Source organism: Podarcis liolepis, assembly GCF_965112155.1.
Source record: "Podarcis liolepis genome assembly, chromosome: 13".
Classification (NCBI taxonomy): Eukaryota; Metazoa; Chordata; class Lepidosauria; order Squamata; family Lacertidae; genus Podarcis; species Podarcis liolepis.
In genome coordinates, this window is record NC_139573.1 from 32,600,126 (window position 1) to 32,617,826 (window position 17,701).

General features: G+C 44.3%; 1 protein-coding gene and 1 long non-coding RNA gene across 5 annotated transcripts in view; one reads left to right on the forward strand and one right to left on the reverse strand.

Moving 5' to 3' along the window:
• The window catches only part of EPOP (elongin BC and polycomb repressive complex 2 associated protein), a 40,208-nt gene extending 37,644 nt beyond the window's left edge, over positions 1 to 2,564 (forward strand). Inside the window, exons 1-3 of one of the 4 annotated variants that reach the window (XR_014518112.1) lie at positions 820 to 1,897; positions 1,975 to 2,158; positions 2,532 to 2,564. The gene's annotated coding sequence lies outside the window, so the exon portion shown is untranslated. Of the gene's footprint in view, positions 1 to 819; positions 2,159 to 2,531 lie in introns of those variants that run through there. The other 3 variants (XR_014518111.1, XR_014518113.1, XM_083469819.1) reach the window with 3 other exon arrangements.
• An 11,454-nt stretch (positions 2,565 to 14,018) lies between these two features.
• LOC310692464 lies at positions 14,019 to 16,333 on the reverse strand. Its single transcript, XR_014518828.1, has 2 exons — positions 16,256 to 16,333; positions 14,019 to 14,240 (listed from the first exon to the last, which is right to left on the reverse strand). It is a non-coding gene; the product is annotated as an uncharacterized lncRNA (long non-coding RNA).
• Between the last annotated feature and the right edge of the window lie 1,368 nt (positions 16,334 to 17,701).

A 17,701-nucleotide genomic window follows, 5' to 3' on the forward strand; every position in this document is an offset into this window, starting at 1 on the left:
TGTCTTTATAAAAGCAGAAAACCAAATAAAAATTTTATAAAAAAAAAAACAAAATGTCTTATACCTTTCTCATTTCGGGGGGGGGGGGCAAGGAGCCCCCCACAGTTCAGCTACACACAATATTCTGGGTGCTGCTGAAGTGTCCAGCACAGGGTTGGCTCTGGGTTTGAGGGGCGTTGGGCAGAAAGCCTCCTCTGGCAGCATTGGCAGGCAGCAGCGCTCTGAGCAGTAATGGGCAGCTTGGCAGCTAGCCATCATTTAGATTTCCCACAATGCCCTGCAGTGAGGCTACCTTGGGGCACGGTGGGAAATTATGCTTGTTAGACACAGCCACCCAATACTGTTTGGAGTACTGAGGTGGGTTTTCTTTTTTAATTATTTTAGTTTTAGGGTTTTGATATTATTATTATATTTTTAAGGCCAAGTATCAGCAGAGGGGTCTTCCTGGGAGGTGTGCTCTGGTGGCTGCCTCAGGAAGCCAGGAGCTGGCAGTGTCCCTGGTTCAATGGCACATACAGATCTGTTCTGACTATGAATCTAGGATGCAGAACGGGTGGCTCCCATTAATCTATACCGGCTGGAGCTGGTGATGACTGGATCCAATGACACCTAGAGGGTGACAGGCTCCCCATCCTTGACCAACAGATGTGACACAGGAGAGATCAGCGATCTGATCTCCCAATATCTTTATTTTATCGTATTTCACAATTATATTTCTATTCCCATTTCTCCCAAGGAGCTTGTGGTAGCTATAAGGTTCTCCATTTTACCCTCACAACACCCCTGTGAGGTAGGTTAGGGTGAGAGATAGTGGCTTTCCGGCTGAGAAGGGATTTGAACTTCGGCCACCCAGGTCCTAACCCAAACACTACGCCATGCTGGCTCTTACTGGGGGAAACTTTTAACTGGGGTGCAGAGCTATCGAGGGGCTGGTTGTTCAGCCCTTCCCTTGACCGCTGTCCCCTGAAGTTGCAAGCAGTCTTCTGGGAGAAAAGTGTAGATATTCTGGTTTCCCCTTCATAAGCAAGCATGGTAGCACAGGTAGTGCTATCCATTGGCCTAGGGACACAGGATTTTGCATAGACCAAGTCAGATAATTGGCCCCTCTCTCTATACAGTGGTACCTCAGGTTACATATGCTTCAGGTTACATACGCTTCAGGTTACAGACTCCGCTAACCCAGAAATAGTGCTTCAGGTTAAGAGCTTTGCTTCAGGATAAGAACAGAAATTGTGCTCTGGCGGCACGGTGGCAGCAGGAGGCCCCATTAGCTAAAGGGTGCTTCAGGTTAAGAACAGTTTCAGGTTAAGAACGGACCTCCGGAACAAATTAAGTACTTAACCCGAGGTACCACTGTATATGACACTGAGTGGCAGCAACTGTCTTGGGTTCAGACAGGCCACTTTCCTAGCCTTACTGGTAGATGCCCAAAGATCTGCCACTGAGCTAAGATCTTCCTCCAAACCTACATATCCCTGACCCCACCTTCCCAAATCTTCCTAACAATATATGCAGACACCTCCTTCTTTTCTTACAAATCCTTTTCAGGGGAAAATGCTGCCCCCCCCCCATTCCCTAAATCACACTCTATCTTCCAGGAAGGCTCTTATGCATAACAGAAAGCAGGATGGATCTGCATACCAACAGGTAGATCTTAGTAGCTGATTGGTTTCACAGCAGTCAGCCTGCAGCTGTTTCAAGTTAACTTCTGAACATCCACAGAGTACAAATTCAAGTATAATTAAAAGGTCCTTTCACCTCAAAGCCCATCAGGGGATCCTCAGTGAGGGACAAATTCCCCAAGTCACATAGCTTATGAGCTTAAGGAGAGGCTATTAACTGAATTCAGGATGAGACTCTTCTGTCCCTTTCCTGAGAAGCTTTGCTCCCTCTGTGGGTAAGTTGACAGCAGGAGAGGAAACCAGGATAAAATTTGGGTTTTAAAGTATTCAAAGTTCTCCTTTGTTTCACCAGGTACCATACAGACAGTCCTAGTTCTTAAGCCTAACTGGTTGGGGCCTACTGCCTGTACCCAACTGAAACTGGGAAGAGAGTAAAAGGGCCTTTTATTGAGAGTAAAGGAAACTCCCATTTTCTGAAGAGATCTTTGTGGAGCCCTAGCAAAAGGATTCCTGGGTCCAGCATTTCACCTCTTGATGTATATGCTAATTACTTATTTTGAGGATTTGTATCCTACTTTTCCAGCTGAAAAGGGTCCCTGAGTAGTTTACATGAAATCAAAATTAAGACAGGCCCAGCCTGCAGGCTTTTACAAACACAGAATCTGAAGGAAGGCCTCTGTGCACAATGATCATGCTTTGGGTGTTAAAATCAGCAGGGGAGACCCTCCTTGCACCTTCACTGACTGTGCTTTTGCTCAACTGTTCAATATACTTCACGAAGGCCTTTGGTCAAGGGATTATCTTCCCTTCGCTTATGCTGCTGTGCACTGTTATGCTGGTACTGTATTGGCTGTTTCTTGTAATTTTTTGTTATTTTAATTTCTACCTTACACTTATTTTAATTGTTAGATTTTTGTGTGACTCGACCTGGGCCCAAGGAAAGAAATCCAACCACGTCTGCTCAGAAGTAAGTCCTGTTGAATTAGTTGGGGCTACCTACTTCCACATAAATGGGGTTAGGATTGCAACCTTAGAAATCAGTTTTCAAAGTTAAATGAATTATTTCATTTATCTCTATGGATATGTTACAAGAGGGGGTCTTCATCCCCTCCTTTGTTTTGTTTTTTTTGAAAAAAGAAATTGGCACAAAGTTCAAATCCTGTGTTATCTGTGACAGGCCAACCCATGCCCCTGGAAAATGCATTAGCAGGACATGACAGAGAGAGCCATCCATTGCTCTATGTCCATAACATTAAGGTTGGAAAATCATCTCTAGCAGACTCTTACAGCAGCGAAGGGCTTATAATTTAGGGGGGGGGGGCTCAGACACAGAGCTTTAAAGAGTATCTGTGCCTGGAAAGAGTGGAGGAAAATTTGTGGATAAGCCCTGAGTGGGATTCTGCCAGAAAATATTTATTCTTTACCATTTGGCAGCAGTAATTCATATATATAACTGACAGAGGATTCATTTACATTTTTAAAAAAGACGAGGGGCTCAAACCTGCCTGGAAACCATACTCTCTGATCTTGCGCCCTAATTTCAGACGCATGGCAGTATCTCTGAAGGTACTGTGCCAGTGCTCAGAGGCACACTCACATTCAAGGAAAAACCCATGCATCTAAGAGAAAATCTGGGACAATGAAGGCAGGTTTAAAGCTTGAGCCCTAGTAAATTCTGGTTCAAATTAAGATTTCAGAAGAGACAAAAAAAAGTTTGTCTCTTAAAAACCCTACAAAACCCAACTTTGTATTTGGGCAGTTTAGTGCCATCTTGTGATCACCAGCCTCAATTGCAACCAGGAAAATAAAGAAGGTGATTATTTTATCCTGAGCTTTTGCGGAGAGAGCCTTTGAGTTTCTCCTCTTTCTGGGTTTAGAGACTATGAGGGTTAGATGGAAAGCCATGGGGGTCTGTAAATATTTTATTTATTAGAAGTCTATATCCTAATTTTATAGAGTTGGCAGTATTAGATGTTCTTTATAATTTAATCACTTATGGACTTAAAGGTATAAGTGCTCTATAAAACCAGCCTGTACTATACTGGTATGTCTGCATTTATTGCACATTATGTTCTAAATAAGATGATGGCTGCATTCCTAGCCACACTTGTCTGAGAGTAAGTCTCACTGAGCTCCGTGGTATTTACTTCTGATTAGGTAGGCATAGCATTACACTGTTTATTGGAAAGGCCTTTCAAAATGGCACAACTCTCATAAGAGTATTAAAAATTCAGTATTTATTTGTTATTTTACAGATTTATAAAGTGCATCAAAGCCAGAATCTATGAAAGGGTTGTGCAGTAAAATAAAATATGATAAACTACAAAAGTTAACAGACCTAAAAGGATTACTACAATGTACAATTAGTAGTAGATTGGCAATAAATTGACTGCGTAACAATTCAGGGAATACCTTCTTAAACCAAAATGTATTCCCCACCTGACTAAGCACTGAGGTACTTAGGCCATATGCAATGGGATTTTAAATTTTAATTTTTTTCCTGTGTGTATGGGATGTTATGTGCTGGTAACTCATCATCTGAGCTTTTAGATGGAATGGGCTATCAGACTAAGTACCGGTAACTACATCAGGGGTCTTCAACCTGTTTGGTACCTGGGAACACACTTGGAAATCTAAAGAACTGGCACCACAAAATGCCATTTTCATAGAAGAAAATATGACGATGCTCAGAACCTTTCTCCGAAACAGTCAGAACACCAAGACCTGAAGCAAATAAAGGACAGAGGGAATCAGCAGACAACACCTCTAAAAAAACAGGCACCCTCTCTACCAAAGAAAAAACAAGCCACAAGAATGGCTGCAGCTCAGTGGTACAGCATTGGCTTAGCATGCAGAAGGTCTCAGCTTCAGTCCCCAGCATCTTCAGAAGGACTGGGAAAGACTCCCTTCCTGAAACCCTGGGGAGCATCTGCTGGTCAGTGTAGACCTGTGTTCCCCAAACTTGGGTCGCCAGCTGTTTTGGGGCTACAACTCCCATCATCCCTAGCTAGCAGGACCAGTAGTCAGGGATGATGGGAATTGTAGTCCAGAAACAGCTGCAGATCCAAGTTTGGGAAACACTGGTACTAATACTAAGCTAGAGGGATCAACAAGCTAACATAGTACAGTATAGAGCAACTCCTTATGCTCCTAAAAAAGCTCATATAAAATAAAAAATAGGGGTGGGCAGGGGCCTTGGAGTGTGCCAGGAGGTGTCTGAGGTTTCATGATGCCAAGGAATGCTTTGTTGGGAACCCCAGAACTAAACTAATGGTGTTGCATCCACATCACGGTAGGCTGGTTGTGTAACTTGTGAATCCAGAAATGTCTCCAGCCACATAATTTCGACATGCTGAGAACTTCTATCTGGAATTAACCCTGTGTGGCCACACACCTGACTTGGTATATACAAGACCAGTGTGGCCGGTGCAGACATGGAAAGTATGAGAAGGCTGATGTGTTCATCTCTCTAAAGGAGGGCAGAATAAAGCAGCAGTGTGGAGGAGCACAGCTCTAGCAGGAGCAAGAGTGTAGTAGTAGCAGTAGTAGTAGTAGTAATAATAATTTAAAAAAATTATTTATACCCCGCCCATCTGGCTGAGTTTCCCCAGCAACTCTGGGCGGCTCCCAATTGAGTGTTAAAAACAATACAGCATTAAATATTTAAAAATTCCCTAAACAGGGCCTGTCTTCAGATGTCTTTTAAAAATAGGATAGCTGCTTATTTCCTTGACATCTGCTGGGAGGGTGTTCCACAGGGTGGGCGCCACTACCGAGAAGGCCCTCTGCTTGGTTCCCTGTAACCTCACTTCTCACAGTGAGGGAACCGCCAGAAGGCCCTCAGCGCTGGATCTCAGTGTCCAGGCTAAATGATGGGGGTGGAGACGCTCCTTCAGGTATACAGAACCAAGGCCTTTTAGGGCTTTAAAGGTCAGCACCAACACTTTGAATTGTGCTCTCAGCAATGTAATTTGCTGGAGTGTTTTTTTACCTGTGATGTACCATAAGCTTGAGAGGCAGGGCAGGTAGCTGGCATATGTTCCCTTGCTAGGTAGGCTGGGCTCACAAAATGAATGGCCCAGGGTCACCCAGATAGTTTCCTGTCTGATCAGGGATGTGAACTCATGTTTCCCCAACCAAGTCTAACATTCCATATCACTGTACTACCCTCTGCCAACTCATCTGTGCTTCGATTTTCCTTTTGGGGTCTGGCTATGGACTCTTTAGGGATGTGACTTGGGCAGGACAGGGGGCTGTCATGATGAACTCCCAGACTTCCAACATGTACCACTACACCACAGGAGGGGAACCCAGGCCATAGGTCAGAGAGCAAGCTGCCTTTAGAGCAGAGAACACTAGATGCCTATCTTGGTGGGCTGTGATGAGAAGGGAGATATTCTTGGCAAGGCTCAACCTCACACCCCAGGATCAAAGAATCGGTAGAACTTCAGAGCTGGTAGGAACCTCAAGGGTCATCTAGTCCAACCCCCTGCAATGCAGTTCCTGCTGCCAAGTCTCGAAACCCTTCTTTTATCTCTGGAGTAGCACAGGCTGGCAACAGCTTTCCAGGATCTCAGCTGGTGGCTTTTCTCATCACCTGTTACCACTTTTAATTAGGGAGGTCAAGGGAATGAACCTGGGACATTCTACATGCAAAGCATGTGTTTTGCTAATGAGCCAGGGGCCGTCCCCTAGTTTGCATGTTCTTTGGAGCCCTGCTGCTACTGCCCCCTATCTTCACCCAAATAAGGCCAGATTAGGGACTTAAAGTGGGGGGGTGCTATTGATGTATGGGGCCAACTCAAACAAGCCCAGTCTGGCAATCAGGTACCAACATTTATTTGGGGGGTGGGGGAAAGGTAAGATGAAATTTTAAAAGTTCTGAATGAACTGAGATAAATAAGAGGTGAGAACCGTAAAGGGCTAACTTAAATGCTGTTATTCTAGACCCAAAATGAACCACACAATGTACATTGGCAGGAAAAAGATTTTATAGACCTCCTAAGAATGCTGCACACCTGATCTCTCTTTCTCCCTCTCTTTCCTTGCACCAGCGTGATAAAGGCTTACAAACATTAGTTAAGACAACCAATTTACCCATTGGACTCTGCAACGACCTATAACAATTGATTAACTGTCTGATAAAACACCCATCTCTCTTTACTGAAGCCTTTATAAAGATTTTATACATGGAAACTTAATGTACTCATTTAGTCTGGGGCATTTCACGACCAAGGAAGGTGTAAGATTAAGCACTGCACTTCAACGTTAGCAGGATTTTGCTGGTTCAAATGGTTTTGGATGCAGAGAAAGATTCCCCTCCGCCTCAACTGATCTCTTCTGGCAAATTTTGCAAGCAGGGATTTTCGAGGGACATATATCAAGCAAAATAGCTGAACCACCACAGTACATTGTTGTTGTTGTTGTTTAAAAAGGTCATGCCATAGCTTAAGACTGACTGGAAACCATGTTTTCTAATGTTGAAGATTGGCCTCAGGACCCACCAGAGTTGGTGGTGGAAACTGAGGTGCTTGCTGTTACCAGAGTGGTGAGTAGAAAGCAGTTTGCATATATCTGTTCAGAGGGAGTTTGAGTCCTAGGAATCAAGACCCTGTCTGGTCTACATGAAAATAGGTTCAGGAGCGAGCCAGCAGTGAATCACACTGTGCAAGTTGGAGTTAACTCTTTACTAGCAAGAACACGATCTGCACAGGAGTGTCAGGCCTAATGAGCACGGCTACTCATCTCCAGTAGGTCTTGCCTCTATGAAACAGTTGCTGAGTCCTCACCTCCCCACAGCTGTCTTAAGTCCCCTGCTCTCCAGAGTTTTTCTCAAAGCAAATCAGAGACTGCATCTGCAAGTCACCAATCTATCCTCTGCCCGCTTCAGCCCTCTTCTGGTTCTGGGAGACGAGCAGGGAGGGGAGCTTATTGCAGTAGGAGGAGGAGATGCGCGCAACTCTTCACCAGCCTGACCCATGCCTCTTGGCATCTCCCTTCCCACTCACCAGCTTCAGCTTCTGCCTCTGATTCTGAACTTCTCTCTGCCACAGACTCTCCTACTCACTGAGCCCTATTACCTCTTCAGCTTCTGACATCTCCTCCTCCCAGTCTTCTCCCTTTGACCACTCATCACTGTCCCGCCATCACCCCTGGGGCTCTGAACCTTCTTTCCCTGGTGGTTCCTCCCACCATTCCTCTGCATCCAACCAGCCCATGACATCAGCAACCCTGGAGAGAATGACTGCTAAACCCAGGTGGGGAATGCCTGAGGAAACACAGCTGTGCCCAGTCAGGCTAAGATAGGGCTGGAAGCACAGAGCATGTGATCCCTGCACCTGAAGCTGACTCAGATTGGAACCTGCCTTAATAGCAGTGACCTATTTAAGGAGAAGAGAGGCAAGCCCCAAGCTTTGGCACAACTCTCCAGGAGAGGCGTGAGGAGGCGTATTGTGAAAACCAAGGTGGTGACGTAGGACATCGAAGTGCAGAGGAGGATGGAACAACCTGTGCTGGCTTAAGGTACAGCAGAGGTGACGGAAGCGAGGCACACCGAGGGACCATCACGCACTAAGAATCAGCAAGGGCCAAGGGGAACAAAGTACCACTAAGAGCAGCCAGATCCAGGACAGACAGGTGCTGGGGCAGTTGGGGGGGGGGGAGTGCTGGAATTTTCTGGGACTTGGCTCTGCACCACCCCCATCTCAACCCTGCATCAAACTGTAACTGTGACAATAGGCCTGAACAGTGCGACCATCATCCTTAATAAAGTTCAGGCATTAGCCACTTACCTGTGGGTGCAAGCCAGTTTGTATGTATACCCTAATTAAATATTTTGCTACTGCATGGGTATCTAGTGGGGGCAGATATACTGTGGGGTAGGGGCAGGGAGGATCGCTGCCCCGGCATGGAAAGGAGAGCTGATAGGGGAGTCCTATCATCTGATATGGGTGGTGCTGTGGTCTAAACCACTGAGCCTCTCAGGCTCGTCACCAACTTAAGACATTTTTTTTATTTTTATTTTTAAAGGGGGGATTAGATGAATTCACAGAGGATAAAGTCATCCATGGCTGCCAGTCAGGATATCTCTATACTGCCTCCAGTATCAGCAGTGTGTCTCCAAATACCAGATGTTGGGGAAAAGAAGCAATGCCTTGGCCCATATTGTGATTATTTATGTGGTACTATGGCTGCAAAAGGGACGTGGGGGCGCTGTGGACTAAACCACTAAGCCTCTTGGGCTTGCTGATTAGAAGGTCGGCGGTTCGAATCCCCGCGATGGGGTGAGCTCCCTTTTCTTTGTCCCAGCTCCTGCCAACCTAGCAGTTCGAAAGCACACCAGTGCAAATAGATAAATTGGTACCACTGTGCCGGGAAGGTAAACGGCGTTTCCGTGCGCTCTGGTTTCCATTAAGGTGTTCTGTTGTGCCAGAAGCAGTTTAGTCATGCTGGCCATATGACCCAGAAAGCTGTCTGTGGTCAAGCGCCGGCTCCCTCGGCCTGATAACAAGATGAGTGCCGCAACCCCATAGTTGCCTTTGACTGGGCGTAACCTTCCAGGGGTCCTTTATCTTTTTACCTTTTTTTAACCTATCACCTGAATCTAATACATTGGTGTTAATTAATTTCATGGGCAGAGTGATAAGCATCAGCCTCACAATGCAAAGTAATTCCCCCCATTTTTGGAGAGGAATTATGCTGGCAGCTTTTCAACACTAGTAAGTCCAAATAAGGGCATACTTTCACTTGCGCAACATCAAAAACAAATGTTTTGTTGTTGTTTGAAGTGACTTCTGTTGATATGGTAGCTGTGTCTTGTTCTACAGACACCCCCCCCAGTTGCACAGGGTTGGACTAGATGACCCTTGCGATCCCTTCCAACTCTACAATTCTATGGTTTTTTGGCAAGTTGGTCCCTGCACAACACAGCTCACCTAATCAGTCTTCCCCATTATGGTAAGATGTATTTATATTTAAATTACATCATTCATTTCTGTGTTTGCACATGGACATATAAATTAGCATATGCAAATATTTTGCAAATCTCCACTCTTTTTTTGGCAGTGCCTTAGTAGCTATCCTAGTTCTGCTATTAGCATAGCTAGCTTTCAGCGAACGCAGGAGACTTCATCGGACAGAACAGAAACCCAGCTGGTTTTTCATTGCACACAAAGGAGGATGTTTATATACTGGTACATTTAGTCAGTTCTGATAGAGAATTTCGCACTCTAACACCAATGGAATAGCTACACATATCTGCAGGCCTTTCACAGCCATGATTTAAATTAGTTTTCTTTGTAATTTCCCCTTTTCAAAATGTCCATACAACAAGTTGGCAGTACCAATGCTGGCCACTAAGCGGCAATATATGACTGAAAGTGTAAAAAATTTGAAATGGAGTGAGAGATTGAAGTACTAATCAAGGTGGTTCTGAATATACCATGTTCAGGTTTGAATTTTTCCTTATCCTTTGCTCGAAAGTTGAAAGCTTTCAACACTCCTACAATCATCTCATTTGTTTCTAAGAAACAGTAGTTTATAACAAAGACAAGTCAGTATTTGTGCACTGGAGAAAAACTTTTTAAAAAACATTTTTTATTAAAGATTTCTTGGTTTACAAAACTATGTGCAATGTCTCTTTTTTCAAGTTACAATCTGTTCATTTGTACAGATCACTTTCATTTGTTGAGACATTAGTGTTACATTAGGTTGAAAAGGGGGAAAGAGGTGGAGGGGGCCATGGTGAGTGGAGTTGGGGTTGGGTAGCAATGTTTCTTTTCTACTTAATGTATGTGTGGGGTTTTGTGTCGGCGTCGCTTGTGCGGGTTCCCTTTACTATTTGCTTGTATTCCTTTGGTGGTGAGAGAGGTTGGGGTTGGCCTAGAGCAGGCTTCCTCAAACTCGGCCCTCCAGATGTTTTGAGACTACAGTTCCCATCATCCCTGATCACTGGTCCTGCTAGCTAGGGATAATGGGAGTTGTAGGCCAAAAACATCTGGAGGGCCAAGTTTGAGGAAGCCTGGCCTAGGGTGTGATTGATTGTTTGTGATTGGCTGTGGTGAACTTTGTTTTCGTGTGTGAGTGAGTGTGTGTGTTTTTGAATCAGATACTGATTCGTATGCTGTTGGCGGATTCTTGATGTTGTCGTATTGGGCTGTGTATGTGAATAAAGGGGAGCCATACCGGGGTGAAGACGTCTTCTTCAATTTGTCCCTGTGTCAGTTTCAGTTTGTTGGTTAGTTTTTCTAATAAGGCTGTTTCCCATACTATTAGATACCATTGGTCCATGCTTGCTCCTGACAGGTCTTTCCAGTGTCTGGCTATGATGTTTCTGGCTGCTGAGAGTTGGTGGGTTATGAGCTCTTTATGATGTGAGTGGGCAGTATTCTCTTGGAAGGTGTTTAGTACTGCCAGTTCTGGGGTGTCTTCTAATACTTAGTTATTTTGCATATTTTTGTATGATTGTTGTCCAGAATAGTTGGTTTTGGGGGCATTCCCACCACATGTGGAGGTATGTGCCTGTGGAGAAAAACTATTGATGAGCAAAAATCTGCTGATAATTATATGTTGGAGATGAAATATTCTTATCCCACTTTTTTCTCTCCATATTCCCAGGTAGTCAGACAGGTTAGAATCTGAACTGAATGACAATAACAACAAAGTTTGGCATCTTGATTGAACTCTGCGCATAATCTGCTAAGAAGAAAGCCTACCTGAATATCTGAAACAGGTAGGAACTTTGGAAAATGAATTTATGCATCAACAAGCATATTAAGAATAATTGCATAAATGCTAATTGCACATTTTGTCCTGATTCTGATAGCTATAGAGTTGGGTGGGATAAAAGCCATGCAGAACACTCAAGCCCCACCCTCTGCTTATTTCAAGTCCTGCTTTGTCTGGCTTCTGAAAATTCAGCACATACTGCCTATGTATCTTTTCAGTCATGAGGGCTAGAATCACCTTTTTAAAATAAAAAAGCTGAAATTCTCAGAAGGCTGAATTCTGCATCAGCAAGTGGAAGCTGTGTGTGTGTGTGTGTGTGTGTGTGTGAGAGAGAGAGAGAGAGAGAGAGAGAGAGAGAGATGGTAGATGAATGGAATGCAAACAGTCCTTGTAGAGGTGCTCATTTAAGATTGATTAAGCTGGAATAAAAAACGTTTGATCTTAAACAATCCCAGCCTGCACAGCAGCTCATCCCTCTCTATGTGAAAGAGGAGCCTGTGGCCATCAAAAGGGGAATAACTGGAATAATTTTAATTGCTGCAGTTAAATGATTTTTAAATGGTTATAGTATTTCTCATCTTTTTCTATTTGCTGTTCTAGTGCTTTATGGCTCCTTTATTGTACTTACTGACGTCCTAAAAAATTGTATAATGGTTTTAGTTTTAACCTATGCTGGGAACTGTAGTTTGTTAAGGGTGCTGAGAATTTCAACTTGGTGAGGGGCAAACTACAGCTCCTGGGATTTTTGGAAAGGGGGAGGATAAGCCATGTGCTTTGACTGCATTGTGGTGTATTCAGTGACAGCTAGGTCTTTGGCTTTCCTTTCCGCCTGTTTCGTTACTGAAAACACGAGGCTGGGAGAGATGGGGCGGGCCTTTGCCCGCTCTTCAATGCCCAAGGCGACCTGGTTCCTGGTAATGAACCCATCCCTCTGTCCCTTTAGAGACCATACTTTTCTGCCTTTGGAGGGAGAGAATAAACACTTCTCAGAGAGGGACCTCCCTGCTGTCTCTGGCTGATTCATTAATAGAAAGATGACTTGACCTCTTTCCACATGAGATTTGGAGTTGATTCGCACGTGCATGTATATGGCGTTTGAAATGTCATCACTCAGTGACCCACTGCTGAGTGTGTGAACTGTTTCTAGTTAAGTCAGGCAACATGAAATCGCTGCCTGCAGTGTTTGGCCTGAAAGGTCCCCTTGCTCTACATGCTGCTTAAATTTCTGACATTTGTGCGGAATATTTTTTTGGGGGTGGGAAGCAAAGGTGCAAGGCTCCCTCGGTCCTCAAACTGAAATAGATGTTGTCGGACAAGAAAGGACACCATGGTGCTCTTGTATGAGACTCAATGTCAGACAGTCCACAAGAGAGGAACATGCTGGTGCAGATTCTGGGGCTAGACAGTGGCTGAGCTAGGCCTCAAGCTTATTTACTTGTTTAGCCACCTTTCTTCTGAGAAGTGCAAGGCGGTGCACATGGGTCATTGCCAAATGAAATGGCTAACAAGGCACTTGCTGCAAAGTCTAGAGAAGATGCTTTCTTTCCGGAGCAGTTGTTTGAGTCAGAAACAACCAACCATTATTGCACAGCTAGGCCTCCCCTGCCCATCTTTTTCAGAAACACTGATTCTGTATGGCTAGGGATACAAGAACATAGAATCTCAGTCGTCTCCCTGTCCAAAAGGCAAGAACATTGTCCTAATAAGAGACCTTTCCTCTGTCGACCAGCACCAGCCTCCGCTAACCTGGTGCCCTCCAGTTGTTCTGGACCAGAATTCCCGTTATCCCCAGCCTGACCAACACCCAACTTGGCTGACCAATACGATCCGTAACACAGGGAGCCCATGGGTAGAGATCACATGTGCCGCAGAACTTGCATTCAAAATTAACAGCTTTGGTTGACTCTTGCAAGTAAGTCAAGCTGCATATTAGTCAAGTCGTTTTATTACGGTCAATGACCAGTAGGATTACATATGAAGGCAAACACATTCATGCTGTCAAGGTCCCTAGCAAATCTGATTTGGAAGAGGGGAATTCCTGCCTCTGGCATGGTGATCAGACCCCAAGTGAAAACAAAACATATCCAAGAGAGGGTTTAACCTTCATGGCTTTTGCAAATAATTCTGGTTAGTTTGGTGAGGGTGTTGATAATTTTCTCTCGGAAATGCCTAGTCCCACTTTTAGAGCTCGTTAAGGAGATGAACTTACAATTAAAACAGTTTAATGGAGATATCCCAACAGATAGCCATTCCACATGTCACCTGGCTTCCTAAGACAGATCTAAATGTTGAAAAGTGGATGGATCAGAAGCAGTCTTGTAGTGGCACTTGGAAAGTCCTGTGACAATTTTCTGTTTTTGAATGGCTAAAGTCCGCCAGCTGAGACGGCCACTGCCCTCTACCTGAAGAATAGGCAGTTATCAACTTTATGTACAAGCACACACATTCTTGCCAATTTCCATATAAGACATACCCCCAAATGCAAAAGAGTAAAGTTTTTGTTTTTGTTTTAAAAAGGAGGGGGAAACCAAGCACATGAATGCCTTCCTAAAACAAAAGCCCAAACTTCACAATGTAACAACAACAACAACAACAACAACAACAACAACAACAACAACAACAATAGAATTGTACTTATTATTAAGTTTGTTGTACTGATGAAGCCAGTGACAGAGATGAAATATGCATTTATAAGAAATAAAACCACAGAGGGGCAGGTGGCTGGCTGATTATTCAACAGCGCTCCCAGCAGCACAGGCAGAAGGAATTGAGACACTCGGCAAAACCGTAGCCCCAGATGGTACCCGCTAGATTGGTTAATCAGCCATGATCTTTTTCTAGCAAACACACGTGGGGTTGAAGAAATGCTGCTCTCTAGCCTCTCTCCTCTTGCTGCAGAGAAAGAAAGAAAGAGCATTAATGGGCTTTTTGTATAATACAAAATAAAATAATAGCCTTGTCCCCATCGCCCCCCCACTCCAAAGTGCACCAGCCATAATTTATATTTAATGCAGCATGTCCCCCAAGGGCTGACACAGCACCAGTAGAGCAATGCCTTGTCTTGCTGGAGGTGTGTGTGTGCGTGCACACACACACACACACACACACACACACACACACACTTGTTTGCTACTGCAAACAGCTATGGTGAGGGGGTGTTTTTGGCGCTTGCCTGAATGAAAGCAATTCATTCCACTGATTCAGGACCAAGCTGAACATTAACAGTTTTATATTTAAACCCAGGTCAGTCGCAGGTCACATGGAAAGCAAGGAAATCGAGAGATGTTTCATTTTTAGGCACACAGTTTTTACCTTCTCCTTCAAGTGGTTTCTTAGCTAATCTTTGACATAGGACACAGGCTCAGCTGGGAGAAAAGCACTTCAGGGTGGGAGGTTATACAAGGGAACAAGCAGCAGGCATGGGGAAAGTTCACTCCCCCCCCCCATCTGCATGCCCCTTTTGCTCTAAGATCAACCTCCATCTCCCTGCTTTATTCATACTCAGATTCAGAATTTAATGAACACATCTGCTTCTATCAAACCTACTCTTTCTCCTAGTCTATCCCTTTTTAGTAGCATCTTCAGAGTTGTACGTAAAGGCTGTGCACATACCATACACTTAAAGAACACCGCTCACTCCACCAAAGAATGCTGGGAATCATGGTTTACCCCTCACAGCTACAGTTCCCAGCATGCTTAGCAAACTACAGTACCCAGGATTCTTGGGGGGAGGAAGTTATGTGCTTCAAATGCATGGTGCGCCTGCAACCAATAGCAACAGACCTGCACGCTGGAGAGCTATAGTAAGGTTACATCCGCATCATACATTTAAAGCACATGTAAAACATAGGGCTTTCCCCTAATAATCTTGGGAACCGCACTTTGTTAAGGGTCCTTGCAACTGTAGCTCTGAGGGTAAAATTACACTTCCCAGGATGCTTTGGGGGAAGACACATGCTTTAAATGTATGGTGTTGATGTGCCACAAGTCTTTTTGTTCTTGCTGTGCATATGCTCCAGTGCTCACAGATACAACACCCTTTATAGAAACTCAAGATATTTTGAAGCAAATATATATTCAGGAGCTTTAAAAGCTTGCAAGTTTTAAAATTCAAAAACATGTCATTCTTCAAGTTTGACCAATGCAAGAACCAGCTTCGTAAAGTAGCAAAGTGCATTTCTCTCACTTCACATCTGTGATGACTCTCCCCAGCCCAGCCCAACTCCATAATGCCAGGCATCTTTACTCCTCAAAGCATTGAATAGGGTCTTATACAGCCGCAGGCTATCAACCCATCTAGTTTCTTGCTTGCATTGTTACGATTAGACACTGCACTGGAATCCATTGGATGAGGGGAGGTCTAGATCAGGGGTCAGCAAATGATTTTTCAGCAGGGGGCCGGTCCACTGTCCCTCAGACCTTGTTTGGGGCCAGACTTTATTTTGAAAAAAATAATGAACAAATTCCTATGCCCCACTAATAACCCAAAGATGCATTTTAAATAAAAGCACACATTCTATTCATGTAAAAACATGCTAATTCCCAGACTGTCCGCGGGCTGGATTTAGAAGGCGATTGGGCCGGATCTAGCCCCCGGGCCTTAGTTTGCCTACCCATGGTTTAGATGATAAATAAATAAATAAATAAGCAAGCAAGTTTAATACAGTGGTACCTCAGGTTACATACGCTTCAGGTTAGACTCCGCTAACCCAGAAATAGTGCTTCAGGTTAAGAACTTTGCTTCAGGATGAGAACAGAAATCGTGCTCCGGCAGCAGCAGGAGGCCCCATTAGCTAAAGTGGTGCTTCAGGTTAAGAACAGTTTCAGGTTAAGAACGGACCTCCGGAACAAATGAAGTACTTAACCTGAGGTACCACTGTACACTGAAAGCAATAAAAACCGCCTACTATTAAGAGAAACACTGCCCTTTGTTGACCATGGTTGCTCAAGGTAAAGGTGACACCCCCCATCGTGACATGCCTGCCTGCTGTGTGACATACCAGAGAACTTTGGTAAGAGCAGATCTTTGAGTGAGTGAGTAAGGCGAGAGAGCAAGAGGTAGCGAGAATTAGAGAGCGGGGTGGGCTGTGAAAACAGTGGATTTGTAAGTTTGGCAAATATTGGGGCAGTGTTGGAAGCCGCCCAGAGTCGCTGCTCACCCCCTGCCCCACATACCAGCATGTAATGCATGCTACCCTATGAACAGATCTCAGAAAAAGTCATCCCCACTAAGGTCTGTTTCCACTGTCCAGTATCCAAAGTTGCAGTTCCAAATGTAAGAACAAGCCCATTGCTCACTCCTGCCCATGCCTACTGAAGTACAGCTGCATGAAAGATGTTAATTTATTATCAGTCCCATTTCCAAATCCTCAAAAAGGCTGGGAGTTAGTGAGTGTTAGATAGCAAGTTGAAGAGAGAGTGGGGAAGTTAGGGAGTCATTTTATTTGTTAGAGTACCATTTGTTGGGGAATTATAACATTAGTTAGGGATGCGTAGCTGTGCAGAAAATCATGACATCTTTTAATATGTAAGGAGGACTTCTTAGCAGTCCTTGTATTCTGATTCTATGAAGATTTAGAACCCTAGGAAGCAATCCCTCCCCAGTTATGGTTGGATTGTTTCAAAATGATTAACATCAGGACCAGTTTAAATGCTTCAGGTGAAATGCTTGCCACCTCTTTTGTTGGTATAATTATTACAACAAGTTTTGGAGGGCGTTTTGACAATATGTGCTTTGAGTCCAGCTCTCCACGAGATGCGCGTGATAGCAAATTCATGTCAAGTTTGGTGGTGTTGGACGTCCCAAGTTAACAGCAGCATGAAGGCACTACAACCCTGGTTTCTCTCCTATTCCCCATTCTGTCCTTGGTTGAAAAGGTTATGCAACCTCTTCAAGAAGTGCCAAGTTCATCCTCTGGTATGTGAGAAGAAACCAAAAACCAGAGTCATTTTTGCGAGGCCTGATGAACACGACCGGTTCTAATAATTTAGGTGAGGAAACATCCTATGTGGAGGCAAGGGAATGATTGTGAGACCACTGAGAATCTGACTAATTGGGTAAGTAGGAGGCACATCCCTGATTTGAGAAGGCCTTGGAGACATCCCTGTTGAGGAACAGAGATGATAATTATTTCACTTTACTACTGACCTTTCCCAACAGGGTCGCTCGGTTCATCTATTATTTTGCCAGTGAAGGAACCAAAGAAAAAACTACCAATTAAAAGTTTCCAGAACCTTGAAACCTGGAGGAAAGGTACCACCTCCAACTTTCCCACTGCTTTTAAAGTGAAAGCCTTGTAGTGTCAATGTAGTTCAGCAGTTAGATTAGAAGGTACCACTGTGCCACCCACAGA